Source organism: Vigna umbellata, chromosome 1, assembly GCF_029865625.1.
Source record: "Vigna umbellata cultivar VRB3 chromosome 1, Vumbellata_1.0, whole genome shotgun sequence".
NCBI classification, from domain to species: Eukaryota; Viridiplantae; Streptophyta; class Magnoliopsida; order Fabales; family Fabaceae; genus Vigna; species Vigna umbellata.
Window position 1 is genome coordinate 54399036 of NC_142165.1, and position 7760 is coordinate 54406795.

Genomic DNA, 7760 nt, shown 5'->3' on the forward strand with positions numbered 1-7760 from the left:
TCAGCAAGCAATCACTACAAGAAAAATCGCAGTTACATACGGTCAAAATCCGTATATAATCTCCAAAATCCGTATATAAATTAGTGTTATATACGGATTACATACGGACAAAAATCCGTATATAAAAGGAGCGTAGGTAAATTATATACGGATATATCCGTATATAAATTACATACGGAAAAATCCGTATATAAATTATATACGGAAAAATCCGTATATAAATTATATACGAAAAAATCCGTATATAAATTATATACGGAAAATCCGTATATAAAAATCCGTATATAAATTACATACAGAAAAATCCGTATGTAATCAACCTAACAGTATATCAATCATTAATTGCTTATATCAATCATTAATTGCTTATACCAGTGAGAGATTTGGACAAAATGAAATAAACCACAAACAAACATTTTACATTAATATAAAAATATTATTTACATGAATATAATTGTCAATTATATAAATGGATAAAAAATGTGTCAACCGTAAAGAAAACTTGAGAATTACAACAGCATTTGGTCAACTACTTTTAATATTGACGATGAAAGAATCATAGCTAAGGCATAGCATCCCAATTGCATAACTCATCATTATCATGCTTTCCTAAAATTAAGGATGTTACAAATGCATATTTATGAACATGATCAGTATCAAAGCTAATACATTTAAGCCACATGTAACGAAAAAATTTATCCAAGAAACTTCAATACAAATATGTCAACCGGTCTTCAAGAATACTCATCTCTTATGAATTTTGAAACTCAGGTCTTCATCATCTTCCCAATCACTTTCTTCCTCATCATCAAAACCATCAGAATCTTCATTCTCACCTGCATTCCAAATAACTAGACAAATTAATTGTCATTGAAGTTAACTATTAATTTTGCTCTTATTTCTTTCTTTCAATTTTTCTCCCTCATAAGTAAATATTATTATAAGCACTACAAATTCGATATTAATCATTTAATAGTACAGGAAATTCTAAATGCCCGAGCTACTATTTAAAATAGTATTGTATTATATATATATAAAAGAAACAAAAGATACGTCATTATTCATCTTCAAATCCCCACAACCACACTGTTTACCCTTAATGTTTCCATGGAATTCAATACTTCATCTCAAACTTTGAAACTCACTTAACGTTTCCATGGAATTCAATACTGCATCTCAAACCTTGAAACCCACTTGGTATTATAGGAAAAAAATGTAACTTGAACTTTCAATCTAATTGTTGAATGAAAGAAATATCTTATGTTTACATTTAATTAAATCTTTTAAGTATTTTATAAAATTGAGTATTTTTAATTCACTCTATTCAACACTTTTATATATTTGAGTTTCTTTCATCTAATTTTTCTATTGACTTGTTTAAGAATAAAAATGAAACATTTTGCGTTAATATAAAATAATATTAAAAGTAAAATAAAAACATAAGTAATTTTTATTAATTTTATTGGTTAAATGTTGCACTAAAATTAATACAAAACATATATTAGGAACTTTTTTCCACTAATACTTAAGGGTGGTGCCCTGATTATGCAGTAAGTTGTTGCTTGGGTACCTTTGAGCTTCTCTTTTAATGTAGCTAAACACTTACATCCTATCTAATTCATTTTACTATGTTAATTATGATTTTTCAGAAGTTTCTAGATAAAATTTTGGCATTCAATTCAACCAAAATGGTACAAACAAAATCTCTGTAAAATTTGATTACCTAAGAAATAAAAAAGAAAACAACATACACACATTAAGGAAAGAGTAATTAGAATCAGGTAATAGAAGGAAATTATAATTTGTGACACTTAATCAATGATAATTTGAGTTTTCCAAGGTATACCAGTGGCATATAAAGGTGCTTTCGTGTCTTTAAATCCTCGAAACACTCCTTGCATTGCCAAGGAGAGAAGAACGGCAGGAGCACTAAGGAACCTCAATCTCAGATACTGTTGTGTAGGGTGTGGCATGGGAGAGTCCTGCATAAATAATTCATATTACTTGGCAATCATCTTATGCTCAAATAAGATCAAACCACTAAAGGAACAAGTTAAAATAAACACCAAAGTGAATCCTAAAATTTGGAAATGCACAAAACCTTTTATTGGTTTTCCTACAGAGCAATAGATCATTGCTCTTGAGCAGAAGCCAAGAAAACTTTCCAGAAACCAAACCTATTACAAAAGAATGGTATAATGGTATCATATACCTCTGTAGTAATAACACTTTGGACTTCAAACTTAAAACGAGGAAGGCAAGAAATATAAAATAAATGGACACCTAGAAAATGGCATGCTTAAATACAAATGACAAAGTTAGTAGCATTTCCTTCCTTTTTCTTCCCCTGCAACAAAACAACAAACCTTACATAATCCCTTCAAAGAAACACATGGTAACCATATCACAACAAAAAACTCAAAAGTTCAATACTAATTTAGCAACTTGTAATCACAACCAGAACAATTATGTTTGAGCTTTATCATCTTTTGTTAAAGCTTTTCCAACCTGCAATGACAAAGAAAGGTTTAATGAAGTTCAATCCAGTATGAAAATTTGACCAAAAATGTTAGACCATGGTAGTTATTGAGGGTATTAACTAGTAATCACCATTAACTCTCGGAATAGAGTAGCACAGATAGATCAAAATAGCATCCCTACGGTTCTTTCTGCATGATTTCGTATGATCAAATAATTAAGTAACCTTTTACATATTTACGATGCAAATGAAACAATTGATATCTTCCTGTGATGTGATAACTGTCCATGGGTAATTCAATAGTAAAAGTTTGCTTCACTTAGACTTTTTAATTCAAACCAAATTTGTCAAACAGTCTTAAGATATATCCAAATACTATCATTTGATAAGAAGGGTCAATAACACCCTTGAAGTAGCCGCACTTGGAACCGAGCAGGGAACCCAAAAATTTCTTAGATGAAAACTCATTCTGAGAATACCATGAAAAGAATAAGGACCAAGAAATAAACCCTTCAGGCTTCACTATCGAAAATTTGGAAACTTTTTTGAAAGGGGAAAATAGAAAGTGAAGTTATGTATACCTAGTTTTGGTGAACTTTTCCATTTATGCCACGAAGAGGCACAAAACCATCGTGTCTCTCCAATCCTCTTTATCCTTCCAACACTCGACATTGCCTGCATTGGACGATAGAGCAAGAGTTGTTCTAACCCTCAATAACTTTGGCTAGGGTTTTCACCTCCTCTGGAGGCATGAGCTATCGAGCCGCGAGCGGTTGAAGCACAAGTGGTGGACCTCCGCTAGGGTTTTCGCCTCGTATGGAGCTCGGGCAAGGGTTCCGAATGAATCAACAATCTTTCTTTGTCATGGAGAAGGAAGAAGGAAGAAGCAGGTGCGACTCATTTCTTAGTCCTTATTCTTATGGTTCAAGGGTACAAAGGAGCACGAAAATTTGTAGTGAATTAGCGCAAAGATTTAGGGATTTAAGGATTTAGGGATTTAAGGGACGAGCAAAGAAGAAGGTGGAGGCTAGGGTTCGAGGAGAGGGTAACACGAAAGAGGCGTTTGCAGCAGAGGTTAGGGTTTCAATGGTGGCTAGAGAAGAAAGGTTGGATAAAAATGGCTTGATGAGAGGGAAGAACAAGAGCTCGTGAGGGAAGAAGAGGGGCTCGATGAGAGGGAAGGAGTCGAGGAGAAATTCGGAGTACTGATTCTGTGTCTTAGGTTTTCTATTAGGTTTAACATTTTAATTTATCTTTTATTTATTGTAAAATCCTTATATAACATCTGCACATAGAATTCACTTGTATACGAATTTTATATACATATTTATCTTTGGCAAAGCTCCCGGGAAAAGGTGCCACCGTTATATACCAATTTTATATACAGAAAATCCGTATATATACTTTTTTCTATTATATATGGAAAAATCCGTATCTAATTCATCCGTATATAAAATCTGTATATAATGAAATCTTTATCTACGAATCATAATCCGTATATAATAATCCGTATATAAATGATATTTTTCTTGTAGTGAATGTTTTAACTAAAATGAATGCAATGACAGTTTAAAGATTCACAAGCACAAATAGCATTTCCAGGAAATCAATAATCAATTAGAACAACAGTGATTGCAGTTGTAGTTGCAACAAATCACAGCTGCTCCAATCTAATTACTCCAATTTCTTTTCCTGCACAATGAGCACAATCAACAAATGGTTAAATGAAACTGAACTCTCTTGCAAATGCCAAGGAATTTAGGCTAAATTAGCCTTACTAAGCTCACTGCACTGAGGTTTCTCTTTAAAAATTTAAAGCACATGAATGAAAAGGTTTGGAAGGGAGATTCTCCCTTGGCAGTTCAAGGCTTGGGAGTCTTTCAGACCACCACCACCTAAGATGCTACCAAGCACACAAACCTTCCTTCAATTTCCAGAAATCAAAGTATAACAGCTTCTCAAACAAGAATGGCTAGGCTAGGGTCAGAAATCAGAAACCAGAAAGAACAGGACAACCACAAGACAATGACAACACAACAGATCTATTGCTTAAGACAACTCTAGATCAGATGAATAAAGCAATTAAAGCTCAAATTAAGAACAGCAGATCAGAGTTCACACATGAAAGACAAAACCAAGACAGCCAACAATTAACAAACAAGAAACAAGGCTAGTTAATAAAGGTACGCACAGCAAATAGAGCCTAAGGAATAGAACTAGAAACAGATTAAAAACACAAGAAAATCACAGCAAGTTGAATCATACATGACCAAACAGATTTGCAACTGAAATAGAATAATGCATTGCCAATTGCTCTAAAATGTTCACTCCAATCCAATTATATGATGAACCAGAAAAAGGAGAGAACATTAAGAGTAAAACTGTGTTGTGAATTGCACTTGCCACTTGACTCTTTATGTGGTTCAATCAATACTTCTTTTCTAATTGCTTTTTCTTTTTCAAATCACAAGAACTCATGCTTTTATACTTTCACTTTCTTTTGCTACAATTCACAACATATAATTTGACTCTATTTCAATTCAACTTCACAAGATATGAGTCATGATAGAAACAAATGATTCAACTCAAAAAAAAAATATCCAAAGGAAAACAAGAGGTTAATCACTCTCAACCACAGTTATATTTTCAAATACCACTGGTTTAGGCTTCCTTGAGTGACCAAAAATTTATTCTCAATTGCAGAATTGATAACAAAGTGAAAACAATGAATGCACATTATGGATCACAAACTCAGAAGTTCAAACTAAGTTCAATCACTGTTGTAAACAGTTTTAATGCAATTCTGCAGATTCATATACCTCAATAGATGCCAATGAAACGAAGACAATACTGGAAAAATATTTGAATCAGAACTTGGCAAAGAATTTAAAACCAAGTATGAATGACTCACAGACTCTTCAAAGAAAAACCAGTTCGGTGTAGCTGGCCAAATCACAAATCTGTTGATTAATCAATGTGCAACCGAGCTAGGCTGAGCCTTTCATTGCTCACTTGGTATGCACTTGTTATTGATTAGGCAGAAACCAAGCAAAGCTATCATTAAACAGATTCAAAAACATGAGATTCATTATCTCTACCACTGAAATCTGCCACCAAGCTCATTTATCTAAATGTCATAGCTTATATATGGTGAACATAACTTACTCAGTGCAGGCAACTCAAATGAATCACAAAACACAAACATCAGCTAGTTAAACTCGAATTTAATTGACAATTAAAACAATGCACAAGACTAGAACATGACAGAAATGTGATTTAGAAAATAAAAACTCAAATAAAGTGAAATCACCGAATAAAATGAAAATAAAACTCAAAGTAATGACTCCAGGCACAGAACAAATCAGAACACTCAAGACAATGAAGGAAAATGATGAACACCCCAGAAATGAAAAGAAACAACACAAAATACTCAGAATCAAAATCAAACCGAGACATAACTAGAAACAAAAACAGAGACGCGAATCAAACGCAAGAACTGAAGAATCGAAACAACTCAATAATGGAAGAAAACTCAGAACAGAGACGAACCGAGATACTTAACTTTGAAGCGTGTTCGACCTTGCTCTGAATACCACTTGATGGACGACCACCCGAGGAGATGACGAATGAGCGTGTCGCGAGCTCCTTCGAAGCTTCCTCCAGAGATGAACGCAGCGGAAAGTAGACGAAGCTCTAAATCGGGAGCTGAATCGAAGGAAAACTACTAAACTATGAACAGACTCAAGAAAACCCTAAGATCTAAGGTTTAATCGGTAGATAACCTTAGAGACACGAAGAAAACCCTAGAAAAGGAGGAAAGCTCAAAATGAACCGATTAATCGGTTCAAAATGAAGATTGAACGGTGGAAAAGGGTTAGATCGAAGTAAAGGAGGGTTCAATCGGTGGAAAATGGAAAGCGATGTGAAGACAAGTGTTTAAACGGTCAAAATATGAACAAATGGTGGGAAGAGGCTAGTCAAGAACAATGTCCTAAACTAATTCAGATATCAGTGGACCATGCTAATCAAATAAATGAACAAAGAGTAATTTGAGGCAAAATCAGAAATTGGCAGTTTTAAAACAGTGTTGTTGCACTTCCAGAAATGCTCACAAAACAATCAGCACATTATTTACAAATCCTATGCATCTACCAAGTTCCCATAGGTCTTATCAAATCAGAATCAGCATTCAACATGCCCAATTAAACCATGAAATCAACAATTCATTTTCAAAACAGTGATTACATCAATGAATTCAGCAAGCAATGTTTTAACTAAAATGAATGCAATGACAGTTTAAAGATTCACAAGCACAAATAGCATTTCCAGGAAATCAATAATCAATTAGAACAACAGTGATTGCAGTTGTAGTTGCAACAAATCACAGCTGCTCCAATCTAATTACTCCAATTTCTTTTCCTGCACAATGAGCACAATCAACAAATGGTTAAATGAAACTGAACTCTCTTGCAAATGCCAAGGAATTTAGGCTAAATTAGCCTTACTAAGCTCACTGCACTGAGGTTTCTCTTTAAAAATTTAAAGCACATGAATGAAAAGGTTTGGAAGGTAGATTCTCCCTTGGCAGTTCAAGGCTTGGGAGTCTTTCAGACCACCACCACCTAAGATGCTACCAAGCACACAAACCTTCCTTCAATTTCCAGAAATCAAAGTATAACAGCTTCTCAAACAAGAATGGCTAGGCTAGGGTCAGAAATCAGAAACCAGAAAGAACAGGACAACCACAAGACAATGACAACACAACAGATCTATTGCTTAAGACAACTCTAGATCAGATGAATAAAGCAATTAAAGCTCAAATTAAGAACAGCAGATCAGAGTTCACACATGAAAGACAAAACCAAGACAGCCAACAATTGACAAACAAGAAACAAGGCTAGTTAATAAAGGTACGCACAGCAAATAGAGCCTAAGGAATAGAACTAGAAACAGATTAAAAACACAAGAAAATCACAACAAGTTGAATCATACATGACCAAACAGATTTGCAACTGAAATAGAATAATGCATTGCCAATTGCTCTAAAATGTTCACTCCAATCCAATTATATGATGAACCAGAAAAAGGAGAGAACATTAAGAGTAAAACTGTGTTGTGAATTGCACTTGCCATTTGACTCTTTATGTGGTTCAATCAATACTTCTTTTCTAATTGCTTTTTCTTTTTCAAATCACAAGAACTCATGCTTTTATACTTTCACTTTCTTTTGCTACAATTCACAACATATAATTTGACTCTATTTCAATTCAACTTCACAAGA

The 7760-nt window shown here is 33.8% G+C and overlaps 1 long non-coding RNA gene across 3 annotated transcripts; it reads right to left on the reverse strand.

Annotated features, from left to right (window-relative positions):
• Positions 1–393: 393 nt before the first annotated feature.
• On the reverse strand, positions 394–3723 carry LOC148205769 (uncharacterized). Of its 3 annotated transcripts, none has more exons than XR_015783358.1 (6): positions 3061–3723; positions 2611–2669; positions 2284–2508; positions 2102–2177; positions 1847–1982; positions 394–836 (listed from the first exon to the last, which is right to left on the reverse strand). It is a non-coding gene; the product is annotated as an uncharacterized LOC148205769 (long non-coding RNA). The 3 variants fall into 3 exon arrangements; XR_015783357.1 differs by lacking the exon at positions 2611–2669 and having other exon boundaries at positions 2284–2347; positions 2459–2508; positions 3061–3721; XR_015783356.1 differs by lacking the exon at positions 2611–2669 and having other exon boundaries at positions 3061–3721.
• Between the last annotated feature and the right edge of the window lie 4037 nt (positions 3724–7760).